The sequence below is a fragment of the Phyllostomus discolor genome, chromosome 10 (assembly GCF_004126475.2).
Source record: "Phyllostomus discolor isolate MPI-MPIP mPhyDis1 chromosome 10, mPhyDis1.pri.v3, whole genome shotgun sequence".
In the NCBI taxonomy this organism is placed as follows: Eukaryota; Metazoa; Chordata; class Mammalia; order Chiroptera; family Phyllostomidae; genus Phyllostomus; species Phyllostomus discolor.
The window spans coordinates 46,807,732-46,831,696 of NC_040912.2; the positions used below are offsets into that span (position 1 = coordinate 46,807,732).

At 40.0% G+C, this 23,965-nt stretch overlaps 1 protein-coding gene and 1 pseudogene across 2 annotated transcripts in view; one reads left to right on the plus strand and one right to left on the minus strand.

The window, feature by feature from the left end:
* LHFPL3 (LHFPL tetraspan subfamily member 3) overlaps positions 1-23,965 on the plus strand; it is a 606,934-nt gene that overhangs the window by 467,621 nt on the left and 115,348 nt on the right. The gene's annotated exons all lie outside the window — the stretch shown is intronic.
* Positions 6,079-6,562, minus strand: LOC114507545 (annotated as a pseudogene).

The window sequence follows — 23,965 nt, forward strand, 5'->3', positions numbered from 1 at the left end:
GATACTTGATATGATTTAAATCTTATTAAATTTATTAAGACTTCTTTTGTTAGTTAATGTGGTCTATTTTAGAAAATGTTCCATTTGTACTTAAAAAGAAGGCATATTCTTCTGCTTTGAGGTGAAATGCCCTGAAAATATCAGTTAATCCATTTGGTCTAATGTATCATTTAAAGGCACTGTTTTCTTGTTGATATCTCTTGAAGATCTATGCATTACTGTTAATAAGGTATTAAAGTCCCCAGTTATGACTCTATGTCCATCAAAATTTGCTTTATATCTTTAGGTGCTCCTATGTTGGATGCATTAATGTTTACAAATGTTATGTCCTCTTGTTGGATTGATCCTTTTATCATTATGTAATATCCTTCTTTGCCTCTTATTATAGCCTTTGTTTTAAAGTATTTTTTGTCTGATATATGTATTGCTACTTGGCTTCTTTTTTGTTTCCATCTGCATGAAATGTCTTTTTTCATTCCTTTACATTTAGTCTGTATGTATCTTTCATTCTGAGGTGAGTTTCTTATAGACAGCATATATATGGGTCTTCTTTTTTAATTCTTTTGGCTACCCTATATCTTTTGATTGGAGCATTAATTCATTTACATTTAAACTGATTATTGATGGGTATGTATTTATTGTCATTTTTATTTATATTTATGAGGTTTTTCTTTCTTTCTTTTTAATTATGTCCCTTTAACATTTCTTGTAATACTGGTTTGTTGGTGGTAAACTTTATCTTTATCTTTCCTGAGAAACTCTTTATTTTTCTTCATTTCTAAATGAAAGCCTTGCAGGACAGAGTAATCTTGATTGTAGGTCTTTACCTTTTTATCACTTTGAATATTTTATTCCAATCCCTTCTGTCCTAGAATATTTCTGTTGAGAAATCCATTGATGGTCTTATGGAAGCTCCCTTGTAGGTAACTGATTCTCTTCCTTTCTTTAAGACTTTCTATTGACCTTAACGTTTGGTATTTTAATTATGATGTGTCTTGGTTTGGGCCTCTATGGGTTTATGTTGTTTAGGATTCTCTGCACTTCCTGGACTTGTATATCTATTTCCTTTACCAGATTAGGGAAGTTTTCCATCATTCTTTTTTCAAATAAGTTTTCAATTCCTTTCCTCTCTCTCTTCTTTTTCTGGCACCCCCATATTGCAAATGTTGGTATGCCTGAAATTGTTACAGAGGCTCCTTAAACTATCTGCATTATCTGTGATTATTTTTTCTTTTTGCTGTTCTGATTGGATGTTTTCTATTTCTTTATCTTCCAAATCACTGATTTGTTCCTGTTTCACCTACTCTACTGTTGATTCCCTGTAATGTATTCTTTACAGGGGATACTCCGTAGGGTGTCCTTTACGGAGGTGGTTTAGTGGTGCTTCAACATGATCTGAAGCTGTATTTCAGTTATTATATTCCTCATTTTTGACTGGGTTTTTGTCAAGTTTTGTATTTCTTTGTTGAAGTTCTCATTAAGTTTATCTACTCCTCTCCTAAATTATAACCAGTTTTCTGAACTCTGCATCTAGTGGGTTCCTTATCTCCATTATGTTTAGTTCTTTTCCTGGAGTTCTGTTCTTTCATTTAGGACACATTTCTTTGTCTCCTCATTTTGGGTGCCTCTCTAGGTTTGTTTCTATATATTAGGTAGAAGTGCTATGTCCCTGTACTTTGTAGAATGGCCTTATATAACAAGTGTCCTGTAGGGTTCAGTGGCACAGCCTTTTGGGGTGCCATCCCCCAAGATGGGCAGTCCAGGTGCACACCACTCACATGGGCTATATACATCCTTCTGTTGTAAGTCTTGATTGTTGTTGGCACCTCAGTTGAAGGGATTTACCCCCAAGCCAATTGGCTGTGAGGACTAACCACTAACACCATGGAGAATCAGCTGTGAAGGGCCTGACCCCACAGAGCAGAACTTACTTCAGTGGGACTCTGATGCCTACTGAGTTTGCTCCTGGAATGTGTCCTTTACGGAGGTGGTTTAGTGGTGCTTCTACATGATCTGAAGCTGTCCACAAGGTACACTGGCTCTGGAGCCTTCCTGGAGGTGCAGGCCAAAGTCAACCACCACCATGCCCTTCCTGGGGCCACCTGACATGGGCTACAAAGTGATCTTCAGATGGCTGCTATTTGTCCTGGACTTGGAGCTGTCCGGGTGAGGCCAATGCCAGTTGCAGCTAGTGTCAGGCCTGTGGCCACTTAATGAGAGATACACAGCATGCTGAGGCCAGATGCTGCTTGTTTGAGAGATTCTAGTAAGTCTGAAGCATGAGCCAAGACAAGCTGTTTGTATGGAAAAGCCACTGGAAAGAGCTTGGGTTGGGCTGCAAGGTGGTTGGAGTAGGATCTCAGGAAATCAACAGGGGAGGGAAAACTATGTTAGCTACATTAAAGGAGACTCCTTGTGACCTGCCTGCCAGCTCTGTCACAAGGAGGGCTCAGCAAAGGAACAATGTCTGCTTACAACACTTGTTTCTGGAAGACAGCTGCCCCTCAAGCTTTAGCCCTAATTCCAGACAATTCAGTTCCTCCTCATATGTCCCTGGTGCCCCCATGATGGATCTCAGAATGAGTAAGTCCTACTAAGTCCATGACTGGGATCTTTAAGAGGAATGCTTGGTACTCCAAAAGATTTCTATCTCACTCAGCCACAGTCCAAGCTGGTTTTTATAGCCACAAGTAATGGAACTTCTCTTCCTGGCCTGACGATTTTGGTGTGTGGCTGAGACCCCTTTCTCCTCAGGGGGAACCTCTGCATCTGAGATATCTTTCCCAATTTTTAACCACCACATATGGGTGTGGGACCAACATGTTTCATGTCTCAGTGTGGCTGCTGCTTTATATCCTTAGCTGTAGGATTTCTGTTCAACAAGATTTCAGATGGTACTGAATGATAGCTGTTCTGTAGTTTAGTTGTAATTTTGATGTGGTTGTAGGAGAATTTGAGTAACACATTTACCTTCACTGCCATCTTGATTGGAACCCACCTTGAATGTATTTTTTTGTCTGGTTAAGGAAGTTTTCAGTCTTAATTTCTTCAAATAGGTTTCCAATCCCTTGTTTTCTCTCTCTCCTCCTACGATGGGGATGTTGTTATACCTAAGGTTGTTCCATAAATCAAACTATCACTTTTTTAAAATTCTATTTTCTTTTTGCAGCTCTGACTGGCTGTTTTCTGCTACCTTGTCTTCCAAATCTCTGATTTGATTCTTTGCTTCATTTAATCTATTATTAATCTCTTCTAGTGTATTCTTTATTTCAGATATTGTATTTTTAATTTCTGATTGTTCCTTTTTTATGTTTTCAATGTCCTTTGTGTGCTGTTGAAGTTCTCACTAAATTTATTGGGCATTCTTATAACCAATGTTTTAAATTCTGTACCTGGTAGATTGCTTGCCTCTGTTTCATTTAGGTTTTTTTCTGGACTTTCCTGTTTTTTTATTTGGGGCATGTTTCTTTGTCTATTTATTTTGGTTGCCTCTTTGCATGTGTCTCTATGTGTTAGGTAGATCTGCTATGTCTCCCAGTCATGGTCAGGTAGTCTTATTTAGTATGTGTTCTATGAGGCTCAGTGGTGCAGTCTCCCTGAGCACCTGAGTTGGGTGCTCCAGGAGTGTCCCTTGTGTCAGTTATTTGAGCCCTCCTATTGTAGTTGTCTTGATTGCTGTTGGCACATTGATGGGTGGGTTGACCCTCAGACTAGCTGACTCTGAGGACTGACCCTGACCACAGCTTACCAGCTGCTTTGTGGAGCCCATGAAGCAGAATTTGCCCCAGCAGAGTCTGATTTTCTGCCAAGACCTTCCTTTGGGTGTGCTGATTGTGGAACTAATCAGATCATGCTCTGACATGGTCTTAAGCCCACCTTTGGATGTCTTGTTTCTGAGACCCCTTAAGAGGGACTTCAGTGCAAGTAAATATCAGTTTCTGCCTGTGACTGGCCCTGGGCTACCCATTAGGAACTACAAGGTGCTCCATGTTTGGTAGCTGCCTTTCTGAGCCTCAGTACTATGGGAAGGACTAAACTGTGTACGAGGCCAGCCACCACCAGTACCAGGCCTGGGAAAGATCAGAAAATGGCCAAAGGCATCCCAAAATCTACCACCACCTGCTGGCTGCCCACTAGGCTCAGCCACTAAGAGAGCCAAAGGTGGTATGGGAGTCACTTGAGGCAGGTTCCCAGTGAGTCACAAGGAAGGGGTGAGTGATGTTCACCAGATTAATACAGATTCAAATTTGGCACCCATGCTGTGTCTGAGGCCACTCAGCAAAAATCTCAGGGTCTGCCAAGGCCAGATGCCACCCACTTCAGGCCTACAGATTTTTGTACTGAGGTGAGGTTTCTGGAAGTCATCAGGGGGCATCCAGTAGAGTTCATCAGGCTAAAATAGATTAAGATTTAGCCATGTGTTGCGAGATCCCTGCACAAGAAGAGTGGGGCCTGTCTAGGATTTTTTTTTTAAGGAAGGTTACAATACCCACCCAAGCTCACCACCACCAGCAGGTGCCTCCATCAGGTGTGAGCTTCTCAGGGTGGGGCCTCATGGAGTCAGCAGGGTGGAGCTAGAGCATTTCCCAGGTTGATGTCATGGAGATGGGGTGTAGTTCTCATGGAGGAGCAATGGTGCCAGTTGGGCACATGGAGAAAAGGTGGCCTTGCTGTAAAGTCACACAGCCCTGCCTCTCCCTGTATGTCTCTGGCACTCCCTGAGTTTGCCTGAAATTTCTGCAACACAAGTCTGTTTGGCCACCACCATCAGATCCCTCCACTGACAGTGGGCTTGGCATGGCAGGGCCTCAGGAATTCAGCAGGTGGGGCTAGTGCATCTTCCCTGGCTAATGTTGTATGGAGGGGGGTGCTCAACCAAGAAAAGATGGCATCTGTGGGCAGCGTGGGAGAGGGACTTAGCACAGGGACATTGGTGACTGTCTTCCCAGCCCCCTTTGAACTGTCATCCTTCTACAGGAGCAGGGTATGACTTGAGTATCTTCAAGTCAGATTTTGTGCACTGGTCTTTCAAGAATTCACCTGGGTTTCTGGCAGTATCACAGCCAGATATTATATGGGCTCCTCTTTCCAGTACTGGTGCTCTGGACTAGCAAGCCCAGCATGGAGTTGAGATCCCTCACTCCTCTTGAGGAAACTCTGCAACTGAGATATCCCTCCAGATTTCCAATTCCTACACACTGGTGCGTGGCTAGCATTTCAAGTCTTTGCCCCTCCAACCACCATTGACATGGCTTCTTCTATATATTCTTGTAAGACATGGCCCAGGCTGGCGTAGCTCAGTGGATTGAGCATGGGCTGAGAACCAAAGTATCGCAGGTTTGATTCCCAGCCAGGGCACATGCCTGGGTTGCAGGCCACGGTCCCCAGCAACCGCACATTGGTGTTTCTCTCTCTCTCTCTTTCTCCCCCCCCCCAAAAGAAATAAATAAATCTTAAAAAAAAAAAAAAGACCTGTTCAGCTAGTCTTCCAATGGTTATCCGGATTGATTGCTCTATAATTCGGTCTTAATTTTGATGTGGTCCTGGGAGGAGATGTGTGTCCTGGCTTTCTATCTTCCTGGCACATGAGATTGTACTTCCTGGCTCCTAGAGGTTAGGTAAAGCCATGAGACTTGTTGTAGCCAATGAGTAGTGAGCAGAAGTGACACATGTCACTGCCAGGCCAGAACTTTTGGGGCCAACACGAGGCCTCCAGACCTATCTTTACTTCTGCTTGGGAGACAAGTGAATGCTCAAAATAGTGGCTGCTGCTTCAGTCATATATCATCAAATGAGAAAGCAAAGAGCAGAGCCCTTAGCCAACCTATGATGGAGATAAACAAGAAATAAACCTTTGTTGTAAAAACCCATTATGACTTTTTTTATTCTACCATATCTATTCTTGTCTATCCTTCAAACCACTACAAACAACATCCATGGCAACAGCCGATGTTAGCACTTGGAGTCTTGTTCTAAGTAGGGAGATCATGTGAGGTAGATACTAGTATCACACACCAGTGAGGTATGAGCAGACCAGGGTGAGCAAGTATGTACTAGAGCCAGAAACAAAGCAAAATTTCCTGAGAGTTCCCTTCTATTGACAGCTGCCACTACAGGTTTTGTTTGTTTGTTTGTTTGCTTGCTTGCTTTTTATTTTCTGAACAGATGTTACTACACACAGAGATGATGGGGTTTAGTCCTTCTTGACTGCTGCCTTCCTTATGGCTGAAAGGACATTACTCAGCTCCTCTCTCTTCTTCTTGGCACAGATGTATGTTCCCATCCCTTTCCTTGGTGAACTTCAGGCCCTCTTATGCTTAAGACTGTGAGCAACTCCATGGTGCACCGCTCATAAGGGGCAAAGCTTCTGGGATCATGCCCCACACTAATCTAATGTGCTTGAGTCACCCACAATGGCAGCTGTGCCTCATTTTGCCTACATTCTTGGTCACCCTGTGGCCCTTGTTGAGACCCATGGCCATGCGGTAGTGCAGAGCCATGGCTACTGCTCCTCACTGGGTGCCACAGCAGGAAGGAGTGCCACTGCAGCTCTCGTCCTCAAGAAAACAAAAGGATTATTCTGAATTTGCATCTTTTAAGTAATCTAATGATTACTTAAGGGTGTAGATTTCTCATATGCCTGGCATATAAGAAATAAAAAGGAATCTACTTTCTATTGACATTTTAATTAAAGAAATTACTCAAGAATTTTGAAAAAAATTACCCAGATCAAGAAAATCTGAATTCATGTAATTACTTAAGATCAGAAATGTATTCATGGAAAAAATAACTGACAAAGTAAAGACAAAAATTTTAAGTCTCACATTTATTAAAATAAATTTTAGTTTTTGAAATGTATTTGAAATATGAAAGTCATCACTAATTGGTATGTACATATAACTACACATATGCAATGTTTATTACTCTGATGAATAGTCTACAAAAATTATAATTTGGTACTATTTTATTGTATAATTGGCTTTTTACTGAGATATAATTGGCATACATTGTATAAGTTTAAGGTATACACATTTATTTGATACATTTATATATTGCAATATGATTGCTACCATAGAATTAGCTAACACCTCTATCATGTCACCTAATGATCTTTTTTTTGTGGTGGGAACAATTAAGATTTTGAAGTTTGTAATATGGTCTGTAATTACCATGATATGCATTAAATCACCAGGATTTATTTGTTTGCTGGTTACAAGTTTTACCCTTAAAATTCTCCCATTTCTCCTAGTCTCCCACCCTCTGATAACCACCATTCTACTTTTAATTGACTTTTTCTAAAATGACAGCATTTTTAAACAAATAGATATATATTATAAGCAAAACGATATATAATGTAGATTATCCTAGTTCTAAGAGAAAGATAAGTGCTATAAAGGCTCTGGATAATTAATATCTGATTTTTGAAAGCCTAGTTCTCAAATGAAAATGGAAAATAGAAAAAGTCTCATTTGTTAGTGATTAATAGCTAAAATGCCTCTTCCATATATTTGTAGACATTTTCTTTCTTTAAAAAATTTAAAACCAACTCCTATCTTTGCTGCTGCTTCTTTGGGATTGACTCTGACCTGTGTATATTGTAAAATTTTTCTATTCACCTAAAAAAAATTAATTTGTGTGAAATTTCTTAGTATAACCTGAGTAATTTGGAGAAGATTCCTTCCCCCCAAGAGTAATATTAAAAATTCAATGTGCTTTTTCTCCTATGGATAATTTTATTACTGCATTTGAAAACATCCTACTTGATTATTGAAAGCTTTCAGACCAGAATACCTGGGTAATGATGAGATTCATTAGGTCATAATTTTGAAAACATGCTATAATTGCACAGTGACAAGATGCTCATTTTTCATGTTCTAAAATGCAGCCATAATTCCCAACTGGGAAGCTATTTTTACCATCCTCCTTTCAGAGATGAAAATACAAAAGCACAGACATTGTTATTAAGTTGTCTGCTGGTTTGTGAAAGGTAACTGGCCCAGGAGCCAGAGGACCTGGGCTCTGTGTTCTAGTCCCCATTGGCTGGTGCTCAGGTCACCCAAGTCTAGACAGGAGCAGAGTCTCAGACATTTGCTGATGGAAAAGTACCTGGCACATTTACAATCAGGTAGCCATACAAGCCTCACCTCTAGAAGAGATCCCTTTCCTTTGACAAATGATCCTCATGGTCTGTCTGGTCAACATGAAAGATGAAGTACCAGCATTGCCTATGCCTTGCCAAGTTCTCTTCTAATAGTCAGTCCCAAGAGGAAAACATCCCAAAGCCCCAGATGCCCATCTCCTTCTGTGTTGGGAAACAGTTGGGAACATCACCCTGGGGCATTTATCATCATGACCTCTGACCTCTCCCTTCCTCCTCCTTAGGAGGTGGCAGCAGACTCTGCTAACAAAAGGGCCTGCTGGACAACAGGTCATGGACACCTCTAATGATTTCCATTACAGTATAGCTTCCCACACACTGTGTTCTGAAGCACCTCATTTCCCTTTTGCCCTTAATACAAAAGATTAATGCCCTTCATAAATTTGCCTTTCTATGACTTCATCCTATAGCCTCTGTCCAGGCATAAACTCAGCTGTCCTGATCTCTGGGAGTTGTTTTCTATCTTCTTTCTTGGCACTGCCTCAGCAGACTTCTTCCTCCTGACCTATAGCCAGTAGGTCCTGGAGTCTCTTGTTTTGGTCTTCCATGTAACCTTCCTTTGTACAAATACAAGATGCCAGGTCTAGGCTTTTCCCTATGTTGCTATTATGTAAGTGGGCTGAAATTTTCAATACTTACAAAGGCTGGTCATACAGGGACTGCTATCCCTAAGCCAGAGTTGTCCTTAAACCTAAGGATGATGATGCCTTTGTTTGAAAATATGTCTCATCATGAACATAGGTAGGGGCTGACCTGGGCCTGCACCACCTGGGAAACTCCACAGCCTGCATACCCAGTGACAGCTGCAGACCACGTCAGAGCACCTCCACCCTACCTCTGCACAAGTGATCCTCCACAGAGGGCAGAGGTTGGTGGCCAGTGGTCATCGCCAGTCCTTGCACCTGACTAGCCTAGGTAAATATCTCCCATTGACTGGCCAGCAGCAATCAAGGCTCAACTATAAGAGGAGGGTGTACTCAGCCCATATGAAGGGCACAATTTGAGTACCAGCTTGGGGATAGGGGAGGCTGGGCTACAGGACCCTACAGGACACCTACTACATTAAGCCATGCTACCAGACAGGAAGACATAGCAGCTCTACCTAATACATGGAAACAAACACAGGGAGGATGCCCAAATGTAGAGACAAAGCAACATGGCCCAAATGAAAGAATAGCTCAAAACTCCCAAAAAATGAACTAAACAAAATGAAGATAAGCAATCTACTAGATGCAGAGTTAAAAACACTGTTTATAAGGATGCTCAAGAAACTTAGTGAAGACCTCAACAGCATGAAAAGGATCCAGTCAGAAATACAGGATACACTAATTGAAATAAAGAACAATTTACAGGAAAACAACAGTAGAGTGGATAAAGCTAAAGATCAAATCAATGCTTTGGAGCATAAGGAAGCAAAAACAAGCAATCAGAACAATGAGAAAAAAAGAGAAGCCAAAAAAGGAGGATAGTGTAAGCAGCCTATGGGACAACTTCAAGTGTTCCAACATATGCATCATAGGGATGCCAGAAGGAGAAGAGAAAAAGCAAGAAATTGGAAATGTATTTGAAAAATAATGAAAGAAAACTTCCTTAATTTGGTGAAGGAAATAAACATGAAAGAACAGGAAGCACAGAGGGTCCCAAACAAGATGGGTACAAAGAGGCCCATTGCAAGACACTGATGTGGACCCCAATTCGTGGGGTCGGTGTCATTATGGATGAAAATGAGACATTCACACAGATTACCGAATCTGGTGGAGGAAAAGGGATAGCATGGCTTTTCTCTCAAGGGGAGCAAAAGCCTCCGCCCTTGCTCCAATGAGCTTTTATTGTCTTACTAGACACATTACAAGAAAGTCCTCATTAACTATGCACAGGCTTGCTTTAGGTGGTTACCTTTTACAGAAAACAAAGGAGCCAATGCTGCTAATCACATCACAGAAGAGGGATATTTGCAAATGAAAAGGCAAAAGTAGTTGGACCAGTTACACTCATCCTTGGAAGGTTTAGCATGGATTTTAGGAAGTTGCTTTGCAGTAAATGTTCTCAATTCAGAGTGAAGGAGTTCTAGCAAAAAGCAAGACTCATAGCAGCCTAGGTACATTGCAGGCCTGATTCCCCATGGGAGGACCTATCTGTGGGCGTGGGTCCTGTGCATCTCTGTGTGGGAGCTGGGCCCACGCCATGCAGAGCGGCCTCCCACAAGACACATCATAATTAAAATGTCAAAGCTTAATGATAAAGAGAGAATCTTAAATGCAGCAAGAAAAAAGCAGTTAGTTACCTATAGGAGTGTTCTCATAAGACTGTCAACTGATTTCTCAAAAGAAACTTGCAGCAATAAGGGACTGGCAAGAAATATTCAAAATCATGAAGCAGAGACCTACAGCCAAGATTGCTTTACCCAGCACAGCTTTCACTTAGAATCAAAGAGCAGATAAATGGCTTCCCAGACAAGAAAAACTAAATCATCATTAGTGAACTATTACTATATGAAATATTAAAGGAACTTATTTAAGAAAAGGGAGAAGATCAAAACTATGAACAATAAAATGGCAATAATGCATATCTCAACAATTGGATCTAAAAAAAAACAAACGAAGCAAACAAGAAGAACAGAGATAGGATCAGGGATACAGAGAGTATTTTGATGGTTTCCAGATGGGATGGGAGTGTGGGGGAATGGGTTAAGAGGTGAGAGGATTAAGAAGCACAAATAAGTAGTTACAGAATAGCCATGGGGATGTAAAATACAGTATAGGAAATGCAGAAGCCAAAGAACTTATATGCATGACCCATGGACATAAGCAATTGTGTCATATTGCCTGATGGAGTGGGGGTTGCTTAGCGGGGGGGGAGGGGCACAAAGGAGGGAAAATTGAGACAACTGTAATAGTATAATCAATAAAATATAATTTTAAAAAAACATAATCTGCCTCATCAATAACTGAGTTTACATTTCAACTTGCCTGATGTACTTTTCTCTTACTTGAAAAGCAAAATGAGCTTTAAGTATTGCTGTGGAAGTGCGGTTTTGTGAGTGTTCCAGGAGGCCTCACACTCTCTGATATCTGTGCGTGTCAGGCTCAGGCTTCATTTCTAAGAGAGAACAAGAGCTGTCTCCTCCTGCCTCTCTAATCACCCTCCCAAGGGTGCCCCCAGCTTCTCTTCCCCAGGAGTTCTTTCTCTCTCTCCTCTTCCTTCTGCCCTCCCTAAACTCAACCATTACCATTAGGTTTTCAACCATCCATAACCAGCAACTCTGGCCACAACCACTCTTGGTCTCCAAACCCCATTTCCAACAGCCAAATATAGGATGTCCTGGAATACTTTAAACACCTCAAATTTAAACTGTAGTTTAAACTAAACTTTTATCTTCCCACCCAACATTTGCCGTCTCCCACCATCATCATCTCACCTACCCAAATACTTCTGAATGTTCCCCAGTGATCTACTTCCTTTCCTTTCTAACTAAAGAGACAGTGTGGGAAAGAGGAATTGGACAAAGGGGGTAGGAATTGAGATGCTATAGTTTCTACATAACCTCCCAACTCTAGGACACAAACAAGGGAGGGTATAGCATCTACAATTGAAGCTCCAAATAAGTTTAGAAGGCCTCAGAGTAGATAGGACCTTAGCCTGGCTTTCCCTTATAAGGCCCATGTCTGCCAGCCTTGTAAGGAAATCCATATTCAACTGAGTTACAGATGAGAAATAGCTGAGATAGACGTCCAGGTAAATTGCCTTAAGAATATGTTTCCAGTTTTCCACAGGCTTTTCAAGGTATACAGGCATCTCAGAAGTCCCTGCTTATCCCATAAAGGACCAGAAAAGTTGAGAACACCAGTGATCCAGCAGAGCCATGGGATCTAGACAAAGAGGCCACAGAATTTGAGTACTCTGAACTGGGAGTATAAGCAGCAGGTGACTTCAAGGACTAAACATGACTTGGCTCACTGTAGGAACACCAGTACAAAGCACCCAGGCCTCAGACCAGCCTGACCCAGCAAAGGCTTTCACAACAAAGACCAGCCAGGACCCATAAATGCCCCTCCCTGTCACCATGAGGACAGATAAGCTGTCCTCCATACTCACACAAGATGAGGTTGGAGGGAAGGAACAAGAGGGAAGATCCTGAATGTCTGAGGGTAACCACAAGAGGTTGAGTAAACCTAAAAGGAAACATTTTAACTTGAAAGAGTAAGATTTCTTTAGTTGGTATAGAGGGTTTCTTCGGTTTATGTTTTTTTTTTCCTTCCTCACCTTGGGATTGAGAGCTATCAAAGGTGATTAGGTAGTAGACAATAAAAAGGGGATTTGTATTCACAGTTTTAGTTGTAGTAGTAAATTTTTGACACTGCTACACAAAAATCATCACTAACCTCCCTCCTCTACCACACTATCTACCACCATCTAACAGTAGACTAGAGACTATACCTCTGAACCATCTCATGTATGTTCTATTTTTTCCATTCCTAATGCCAGTGCCAATATTTACCCTAGTCATTTCTTACCTGAATGTAAGGGGTATACTGTTCTCTATCTCCCCTCTCTCTGACCTATCTTCATCCACGTTGCTGGATCTTCCTAAAATATGGTGATTTCCCACAAGTAAAGAATGATGTCCAAACTCCACAGCTTGGCCCATAAGCCTCTTTCTAAGGAATTCCCATTCTAGCCTCATCCCTCTCTCACACATTGCAAGTTGAAGCCATAAGCAACTATTTGCCCTTCTTAGAATAGACTAAGTGCTTTCACTCACTGCCACCCTTCACACTTGCTATTTCCCCTCCTTACGGTGCCTCTCTTCTCCTCTTACCAATTTCTAGTCCATCCTTCAAGATCCAAATCAAATGTACCACTCCTTTAACATCTTCTCTAACTTTCTTTATTCCCTGAGTCAAACCCATTACCAATTCCTTTGTGCTTTTTTATACTGTATACAAGCCTATGGAACCATAAAGCCACAAGTACCAGTTTCAAATATTCTGTCCCATTCACACAGAAGGAAAAATGTTTGTGGACCATAATTCTCAACTTAGGGTTCCAAGACCCATGGCCAGGTTTTCCAACGTCAAAGCAGGGCAACTGGCCTGGCAAATACAAAGAACACTTGGTTTCATTTTTTACCTACCTCCTTGGCTAAGTTCCCAGTTATATGCCACAATCCTGGGATCTAACATGTAATAAGAGCAAAATAAATCTTTGTTGATGAATTAACTTGCCTAAAAACATCCCCTACCTTTGTCCCTCTTACAGAATATGAACTGTGTGCCTGTTATTTACATACTTTTGGCATCACATTATAACAGCTTAACAATTATGCCTCAGGGTGCCATTGATAAATTAGTGTCAGGCTTAGCCACAGAATCTGATTATCCTATATTTGAAACATCATTGAAAAATTAGTTCTTTACCAGCACTTTGTAAAATACTCAGCATAAGTACTCCATATATACTTATTAAATAAAACTGACATTAATATTCAAAGTTGTATTGCAATTCCTTTAATGGTTACAATATAACTATTATTCTCATTCTGTCTCAAAATAAGTGAACTGTATTTAAAAATTAGATTTTAGGTACCAATTGACTATATCATAAAAATAACAGCAACCTGAACATTAGAGCCCAGAAAAATCCAATAAAAGACTCTAATGTAAATTGAGGTTAATTAAAATGTTAACATATGTCCCTTCATTTCTAGAGTGAGTGTGTGGAAGGGAGTAATAGAATTCTAGAATCTACAAAGGATATATGTATTTCAATAAAGGCATTGTGTTATAGTATACCTTGAATTTTTATATAAAGTATACTAGCCATAAATCTTCTTTAGAACAAGCTATAAATTCCTATGCAGGATATATATATATCCTGATATATATATATATATATATATATATATTGGAACCCTATGTTTCCCTGGGCTTCTAAAAACACAACAAAGTCAAAAATGGAAGCAAGTGACAATTATGGGACCTTTATCTCAAACCTTGTTTACCTCATCTTAAGACAATTCATTATGAGCTAAATATTTTAGGTAAAATATTTATCACTATAGGTAAAATGATTTGTCAATTCTAAATAAAATTGTGGAAGGTTCAAAAGTTGCCTTCAGATGAGGTATGGGATGTTCATGACCCTAAAATATGTCAAATAAACTTCAGTTTCTTCCTCTGTGTCAGTTAGGACCCATTTAGTTGCAGATCACAGAAAACTTGACCCAAACTGGATTGAGCACATTAGGAATAATCACTTCAAGCACAGCAGGATTCAAATCTTGTTCGCAATAGCAAAGGACTCATTATCTCTTCTTTGTTCTCCCTCTATTCTGTCACCTGCAGTCTTGGTATTTATAGCACAGTAGATGGAGACAGCAGTTTTGGGCCCTACATCCTTTCTAGTTTTAAGTCAGTCTGAAAAATGGGAAATATCTTTGCAGGATTCCCAAGAAAGTTTCATTGTTTTCCATTGGCTCTTGTAGGATCATGTGCACAACTCTGGGCCATTCATTTTCACAAGACATGATATTCGACTTCCAGCAGAGGTGGAAGCATGGGCAGATACTCTTTACCTTCTCACACAACCAAAAGAAGGACAACAACAAATTTTAAAACAAAAAATAACCATAACTTCTAGAAAACTGAACTGTGTGGAAGTCTGACAACCAAGTAGTTAAAGAAGAAACATTTATCTAGACCTGTAGGATGGGTAAAGATGGACAGCCAGGGTATACAGGACTCACAGCAAAGCCACAGCTGGGGGAATAGGCAAGGCGGTGGCTGGTGGGATGGTGGCCCCACATTTGCATGTAGATAAACCAGAAGGAACAACTGGGCAGCAAGATGGACCACACAACCTAGGGCTCCCGTGAAGGGTAATAAAGCCTCAAAACCTCTGACTGGAAAAACCTGTGGGGGTTGAGTCAGCATGAGAAACTCCCAGCCTCACAGAAGAGTTCCTTGGAGAGACCCTCAGCGTCCTATAATGTACACAAAACCACCCACCCAGGGATCAACACCAGAAGGGCTGAATTTGCTTGTGGGTAGTGGAGGAAGTAACTGAAAGCCAGCTTAGAGCTGAACAAGCAGCATTGTTCCCTCTCAGACCACTCCCCCACATAAAAAACCACAACACAAGGATGTGGGTTGCCCCACCCTTCTGAATACCTAGGTTCCACCCTTTACTATGTAACAGCTGTGCCAAAACAAAAAAAAATATGGCTCAAATGAAAGAACATATCAAAGCTCCAGAAAAAATACAACTAAGTGAAGACATAGCCATCCTATCAGATGCATAGTTCAAAACACTGGTAATCAGGATGCTCACAGAAATGGTTGGATATGGTTGCAAAATAGAGGAAAAAGTGAAGGCTATGAAAAGTGAAATAAAGGAAAATACACAGGGAACCAACAGTGAAGGGAAGGAAACCTGGACTCAAATCAACAATATGGAGCACAAAGAAGAAACAAACATTCAACCAGAACGCAGTGAAGAAACAAGAATTCAAAAGAATAAGGAGAGGCTCAGAAACCCCCATGACAACCTTAAATGTTCCAACATCTGAATCATAGGGGTGCGAGAAGGAGAAGAGAAAGAGCAAGAAATGGAAAACTTATTTGAAAACATAATGAAGGAGAACATCCCCAGTCTGGCAAAGGAAATAGATGTCCAGGAAATCCAGGAAGCTCAGAGAGTTCCATAGAAGTTGGACCCAAGGAGGAACACACCAAGGCACATCATAATTACATTAGCTAAGGTTAAAGATAAGGAGAGAATCTTACAAGCAGCAAGAGAAAAGGAGACAGTTACCTACAAGGGAGTTCCCATAAGACTATCAGCTGCTTTCTCAAAAGAAACCTTGCAGGCCAGAAGGGACTGGAAAGAAGTATTCAAAGTCCTAAAAGGCAAGGACCTACATCCAAGATTGCTCTATCCAGCAAAGCTATCATTTAGAATGGAAGGGCAGATAAAGTGCTTCCCATATAAGGTCAAGTTAAAGGATGTCATCACCACCAAGCCCTTATTGTATGAAATAATTAAGGGAATTATGTAAGAAAAAGAAGATCAAAAATATGAACAGTAAAATGACAACAAACTCACAACTATCAACAACTGAACCTAAAAAAACAAAAACAAAAACAACTAGACAAAAACAAAAACAATCTAACAAACAACTAGAACAGGAACAGAATCAAAGAAATGGAAATGACATTGAGAGTTATCAATGGGGAGGAGGAGGGGAGAGAATGGGTAAAAAGATACAGGGAATAAGAATCACAAATGGTAGGTACAAAATAGAAAGGGGGAGGTTAAGAATAGTATAGGAAATGAAGAAGCCAAAGAACTTGTATATATGACCCATGAACATGAACTAAGTAGGGGGGATGTCGGGGTGGGGGGTGGTTTTCAGGGTGGAGATGAATAAAGGGGAGAGAAAATGGGACAATTGTAATAGCATAATTAATAAAAATATATTTTAAAAATGAGATATTCTGATTGGCCAGGCTTGAGTCACGTATCCACCTCTGAGCTGGGACTGCCAGAATCACTTAGGAATTATGGAGAAAATTGTCCCACAAAGGAAATTCTTGGTATAATTACTAGAAGAAATATGAATGGATATAAAGGTGAATAGAAAGATGAATGGAATAAACACAATAGATGTCTGCTATGCCTCTTTTTTCCCTGTAGTAGGCAGCCTCTAAGTGGCCTCTAGTGATCTCTATATCCTGGTATTCTGTACTTTTGTAATGACCTCTTCTTGAGTGCGAGTGGGATTTGTGACTTGTTTATAACCAATAGAATATGACAATGGTGATAGAATATCACTTCCATGATAAAGGTACATAAAATTGTGACTTCGATCTTGCTAGCAGATTCTTCCTATAACCTTCTTGGCTTGCATGCTTTGATGGCACAAAGTGCCACGTTGAAGAAGCCCACATGGCAAGGAACTGAAGGTAGCATTTGGATAGGAACATCTGGTCATTAGTCCAACAGTCCTCACAGTACTGAATTTTGCTGACAACCACTTGAGCTTGGAAGTGCATCCTTCCCCAGCTGAGCTTTCAGATGATACTCAAGCTGTGGCCAGCCAACACCTTGATTGCTATTTTGGGAGAGATACTGAGATAGAAGACACAAAAACACTAGACTACAAATGTATTTTTTTAAGCCAATAGGTTTATGGTAATATTGTTATATGGCAATAGAAACCAATGCAGTTCCTTTTCTTGAAGGGCATGGAAGCACTTTGGGGTTTTTGTTTGTTTTGCTTTTATTTTTCAATTACAGTTAAGTTAATATTTTATTAGTTTCAGGTTACAGTATAGTGGTTAGACATTTATATAACTTATGATCACCCAATAACTCCAATACCCATTTGACACCACACAGTTATTACAATATTACTAACTATATTCCCTAAGCTGTACTTTACAACCTTGTGACTATTTTGTAACTGCCAATTTGTACTTCTTTTCTTTTCTAATTTTATTATGTATCGTTTCAGGTGTATAGCTTAATGGTTAGACAATCGTGTACTTTATACAGCGTTCCCCTCAATATTTCCTATACCCCAACTGGCACCATACATAATTATTACAATATTATTGACCTCCCCCCACCATGACTATTTTGTAACTACCTATTTGTACATCTTAATCCTTTCACTTCTTTCATCCATTGTCCCAAGGGTATGGAAGCACTTTGGACCCCAAAATAACTGTTCCTTGAAAGACAAGTGATTCAAATGAATATGTGATCCTTGTTAATGGCAGATAGTGACTGCCTGTGATGATGTGGATGGCTGTCACCTGCTACCGTTTTGATTTCTCTCCTATCTGGAGTCACCATGAGTAGCCAGAGTTGACCTGTGAGGTCCCATGCCAGCCTTCTTTCTGTTTTCAGGTCCTTCCTCTTCTCTTGCCTCTTTATCTCTTTCCAGGGGTGCACAGCTGCAGCACCATAGAGCCCAGACTGCAGTGCACTGAGAGAGGACTCACAGGGGTGCACAAAAGCTCAAAGCTACCAAGACACAAGCCTTTCCTCCAGTCAGGTTCCAGGGCCTCCCAGTTCTTAGGGGAACCATAATTCTGCATGAAGAGTCATACTTCCTCTTTTCTATGGAATTTTCTATGTTGACCCCACACTCTTTTTTTGCTCACACCAAATCTTCTCCCAGCCTGGTCCATAATTGTTAGACTGAATCCCTCACCTCTCTGGAAATAGTGTTTACCAGATTTACCTTAGCCACATTGCTTTATCTGAAACCTGGGCTTTATTCTTCCGTGGATTCTGTGATTCTGCAACTTAGCATAGCATTTCAATCACATTGCACAGTAAATCATGATATGTTTCATGATTAAGCACTGAAAAGGTGGCAGGTGGTGCATTTATGGGTAATTAAAGCCTGCCACAGGCTGTGCACATGAGATAGTGCAGGAATTACTGCAATTCTTGGTGAAGAAACATCTCTGCCTGTGAAATGACTCTTGCCACATGCAAGCTTTCAAACAGATTAAGGAGGAAAAACTCACTAATTTTTTTTTCTGACATTTAGGTCATTTAGGTCATAACCACTTGGAGGTTCTCAATATTTGTTTTGCCTTGGGTTTTTTTTTCAGAGTCCTGATGCTATATGCTACAAAGCATAAAGCAAATATGCACTAATACTTAAATTTCAATTAATTCTGGATGGAGTTATCCATACACTGTTTAGAGTTGCATTACATCTTTAAATTATTAATTCAAGATAAAACATTCTTTTAGGGAAAATTTTTCTTCAATAGTTTATTCCAAGAATCTTCAAATGGTCCTTGATCTCTGCAGATTCCTAAACTGATGAAGAGATTACATTGGCCCCAAAGTTGTTTTTGGTACAAATACAAGTCATAGATTCTGGGAAGCAAAGTATCAGAATTCTCTTTCCAGAAATGACACATGTGCTCTTGGTGATTATGAATACTTTCTCTTGATGTCACCTGAAATAAAGAGCACTTAGGGTCTTTTTAGGATGTTTGTCCATGATATTCTTCTATCTGAACATCATCAGAATATTTTCAACATAAAAAAATCAAAGTGATTAAATTCTATTGACACTTCCAGAATGGAGATTATCTATTAGTGCAAGGAAGTCCTTTTGCTTTCATTTAGTTGTGAACAGAATATTTTTCAAAAACAAGTAGGGCTGGGCCCTGGAATGAGGAAAGAGCATCCAGCAAAGTCCTGCTGTGGGCCATGCCTGCTATCAGGCATCTGGCTTCACTCTCAACTACCAGAGTCAATGGCTTCATTTTACTCCCAATGACTCTCAACCATTAAAAACGACTTTTGGAAATTCTCTTCTCCTTTTCTCAGTCCTGTCCTCCTTCCACATGTTCTTCCTAATTATTTCATTTGTTCTTGTGACCCTGTTGTGGGTTGAGTGGTGTCCCCCACCCCCGAAAAAGATGTTTGGTTCCTAACACCCAGTACCTTAGAATGTAACTTTATTTGAAAATAGGGTATTTACAAAAGCAATAAGTTTAAAATGCAGTCATAGAGTAGGCCCTAATCCAATATGACTGGTATCATTATGAAAGGGGAAATTTGGAAAGACACACACATGGAGAATGCCATGTGAAAATGAAGGCAGAGATTAGGGTGACGGTGCCTTGCTGATGCCAAGTAATGCCAAAGATTGGCAGCAAATCACCAGAAGGTAGGGAGAAGCCTGGGACAGATTCTTCCTCACAGCCTTCAGAAGGAATCAACTTGCCAGCACCTTGGTTTTAGGTATCTACCTTCCAGAACTATGAGACAATAAATTTCTGTTATTTAAGCCATTCAGTCTATACTACTTTGGTGTGGTAGCCCCAGAAAACTAATACAAATCTCTGTATTATTTCCAACTAAACCCCTCTTCTTAATTGACTCCCGGAGATGAAGAGATTGATTGATGAGAGATACACAGTTTTCTCAAAGTTATATAAAAGGCTTATTGAGCTCAATGCTTAGACCATAATAAGTTTCCAGTAAACTTCCAATAAAGTTTATGGTGCTGCTACTGCTGCTGATGATTACATGATGATGCTAATAACGTGACAGAAGAAGGAAGAGGAGAAGAAGCAGAAGGAGCAAAAGAAAAAAACAAAGGGAAAAAAAGAATGAATTAATTGAGCCTACTCCCCTCTCACCCAAAGAGTATAAAACAGGCTCATTATGGAATCTTCTGAATGTTTGTCCTTACTGAATACACTAGGACACTGGTATTTAATCACAAGTGGACACCCTTGAGAATAAATCATAGTTCCTGGCTCCTGTGTGCAATCAACAGAAGTATTTCTTTGTGGTCAGGTGGTCTGGAGCACCACCTTCTTAACCATCACTATACTTCATCCAGGTAAAAGAGGAAAAGGTGGTATGAAATGTTCACACAAGGGCTGTGCCTGTGATTTAAGTAGCAGTCTGATTCTCAACCTACTCTTCTTGCCTTCAACTAGACTCTTCCTCTGATAGAGAAGGGGAGACATAAAGCAGAAAACCATGTCCACCTCCCGCAGGAACCAGAGTGCCCAGAGTATTTCAAATTGTACCATTTATCAACCATCTGCTAGATATTCAAAACACTGTCAGACATTTCATGTTCAGTGTTGCAGCTGAACCCACAAACTGCAACTTCCAGAGTAGAAGAATTATTATACCCATTTCAAAAAGTATCTCCCTATCACAGGTGGCTAGAATGCCCAAGATCAGCCAGCTAGGAAGTGGTAGAGCTACAATTTGAACCTATGCCTGTGTGACTGGTCTGCTTAGGCCCCAATTTCTGGAATAGTGTCTGGTGCATAGTAGGTGCTCAAATATTTTGTGGCATGACTGACTCCAAAACCTGTACTTTTTCCACAACATGGTGGAAATTCTGTAGAATAAAAAGATAAGAGGTGATGAATATAGAAACTTGAGACCAAAGCTGTGGGCGACAGGGCTCTGGATATTTAAAGACAAGTATTCATTCTCCTTGTTCTACCAATGGCTGATTCCATCAGCTTGTAGTAATTACACACACTGCAAGGCAACACATATTAGATACCTTAAGTCCAGCAACTCTTTTTTTTCTAATTTTATTTTAATCATTGTTCAAGTACAGATTTTGGTCCTTGACTCCCATCCCAGCCCACTCACCCCTCCCTTTCCACCTCCCTCCCATTTCCACCCCCCCCCCCTAGTTTTTGTCCATGTGTCCTTTATATTTGTTCCTGTAAACCCTTCCCATTCTCCCCTGAAATTTCCTTGAAATTCCGTCCCCTCTCCCCTCTGGTCTCTGTCAGCCTATTCTCTATTTCAATGTGGCTATATTTTGCTTGTTTGTTTATTTTGTTGTTTAGGTTCCTGTTAAAGGTAAGATCATATGGTATTTGTGTTTCACTGCCTGGCTTATTTCGCTTAGCATAATGCTTTCCAGCTCCATTCATGCTGTTGCAAAGGGTAGAAGCTCCTTCTTTCTTTCTGCTGCATAGAATTCCATTGTGTAAATGTAACATAGTTTTTGATCCATTCATTTACTGATGAGCATCTAGTTTGCTTCCAGCACTTGGCTATTCTAAATTGAGCTGCTATGAACATTGGGTGCATAGGTTCTTTTGGATTGGTGCTTCAGGGTTCTTAGGCTATAATCCCAACAGTGGAATTGCTGGGTGGAAAGGCAGATCCATTTTTAGTTTTCTGAGGAAGTTCCATACTGTTTTCCATAGTGGTTGTACCAGTCTGCAATCCCACCAACAGTGCACTAGGGTCCCCTTTTCTCCACAATCTCTCCAACACTTGTTGTTTGCTGCTTTGTTTATGATGGCCATTCGGACTGGTGTGAAGTGGTATCTCATTGTGGTTTTAATTTGCATCTCTCTGATAACTAGCAATATTGAGAATCTTTTCATGTGTCTCTGGATCCTCTGTATGTCCTCCTTGGAGAAGTGTCTGTTCAAGTCCTTTGCCCATTTTTTTAATTGGGTTCCTTCACTTCTTAGAGTGAAGTCATGTAAGTTCATTATATATTTTGGAGATTAAACCCTTGTCTGAGGTATCATTGGCAAATATGTTTTCCCATACAGTTGGTTCTCTTTTTATTTTAATACTGTTTTCTTTAGCCATGCAGAAGCTTTTTATTTTGATGAAATCCCATTTCTTTATTCTTTAAGATCCCTTGCTCTAGGAGACATGTCAGTAAAAATGTTGCTGCATGAAATATCTGAGATTTTCCCACCTGTGTTCTCCTCTAGGACTTTAATGGTGTCACGGATTATATTTAAATCTTTTATCCACCTTGAATTTATTTTTGTATATGGTGTAAGTTGGTGCTCGAGTTTCTTTTTTGCATGTAGCTATCCAGTTCTCCCAAAACCATTTGTTAAAGATGCTATTTTTACTCCATTCTATGTTGCTGTCCCCTTTGTCAAATATTAATTGACTCTAGTGACTTGAGTTTATTTTTGGGCTCTCTGTTCTGTTCCATTGCTCCATGTGCCTGTTTTTATGCCAGTAGCAGGCTGTTTTGATTACAGTGGCCTTGTAATACAGTTTAGTATCAGGTATTGTGATCCCTCCTACTTTACTCTTCTTTCTCAAAATTGCAGCAGCTATTTGGAGTCATTTATGGTTCTTTATAAATTTTTGAAGTGTTTGTTCTATGTCTGTGAAATATGCCATTGGTACTTTAATAGGTATTGCATTGAATGTGTAAATTGCTTTGGGTAGTATGGACATTTTAATGATATTAATTCTTCCAATCCATGAACACGGTATATGTTTCCATTTGTTTGTGTCTTCCTTGATTTCTTTCTTCAGTGTTATGTAGTTTTCTGAATACAGGTCTTTTACCTCTTTAGTTAGGTTTATTCCTAGGTTTTTTGTTTTGTTTTGTTTTGTTTTGTTTTTTTGCTATATCGAATGGGATTTTTTTCTTGATTTCTGCTTCTGTTGTTTTATTGTTGGTGTACAAAAATGCCTTTGATTTCTGGATATTGACTTTGTATCCTGCTTTTTTTCCAAATTCATTTATGAGGTCAAGCAGTTTTTTGGTGGAATCTATATAATTTTCTATGTACACTATCATGTCATCTGCAAACAGTGACAGTTTTGTTTCCTCCTTTCCAATTTGGATGCCTTTTATTTCTTTTTCTTGTCTGATCGCTGTGGCTAAAACTTCCAGTACTATATTGAATAGAAGTGGTGAGAGTGGACAGCCTTGTCTTGTTCCTGATGTTAGTGGAAAAAATTTTGATTTTTGCACATTAAGTATGATATTGGCTGTAGGTCTCTCATATATGGACTTTATTATGTTGAGGAATGCTTCCCCTATTCCCACTTTGCTGAGTGTTTTTATCATGAATGGGTGCTGTACTTTATCAAATGCTTTTTCTGCATCTATTGATATGATCATGTGATTTTTGTCTTTGATTTTGTTTATATGATGCATTACATTTACTGATTTGCAAATATTGTACCATCCTTGCATCCTTGAGATGAATTCCACTTGATCATGGTGTATGATCTTTTTAATGTATTGTTGGATGCAGTTTGTCAATATTTTGTTGAGGATTTTAGCATCTATGTTCATCAGTGATACTGGCCTGATGTTTTCTTTTTTTGTTGTGTCTTTGTCTGGTTTGGGGATGAGGATGATGCTAGATTCATAAAAAAATTTGGGAATCTTCCATCATTTTGGTTTTTTTGGAATAGTCTGTGAAGGATAGGGGTTAGCTCTTCCTTAAATGCTTTGTAGACTTCTCCTGTGAAACCATCTGGTCCAGGGCTTTTGTGTGTTGGGAG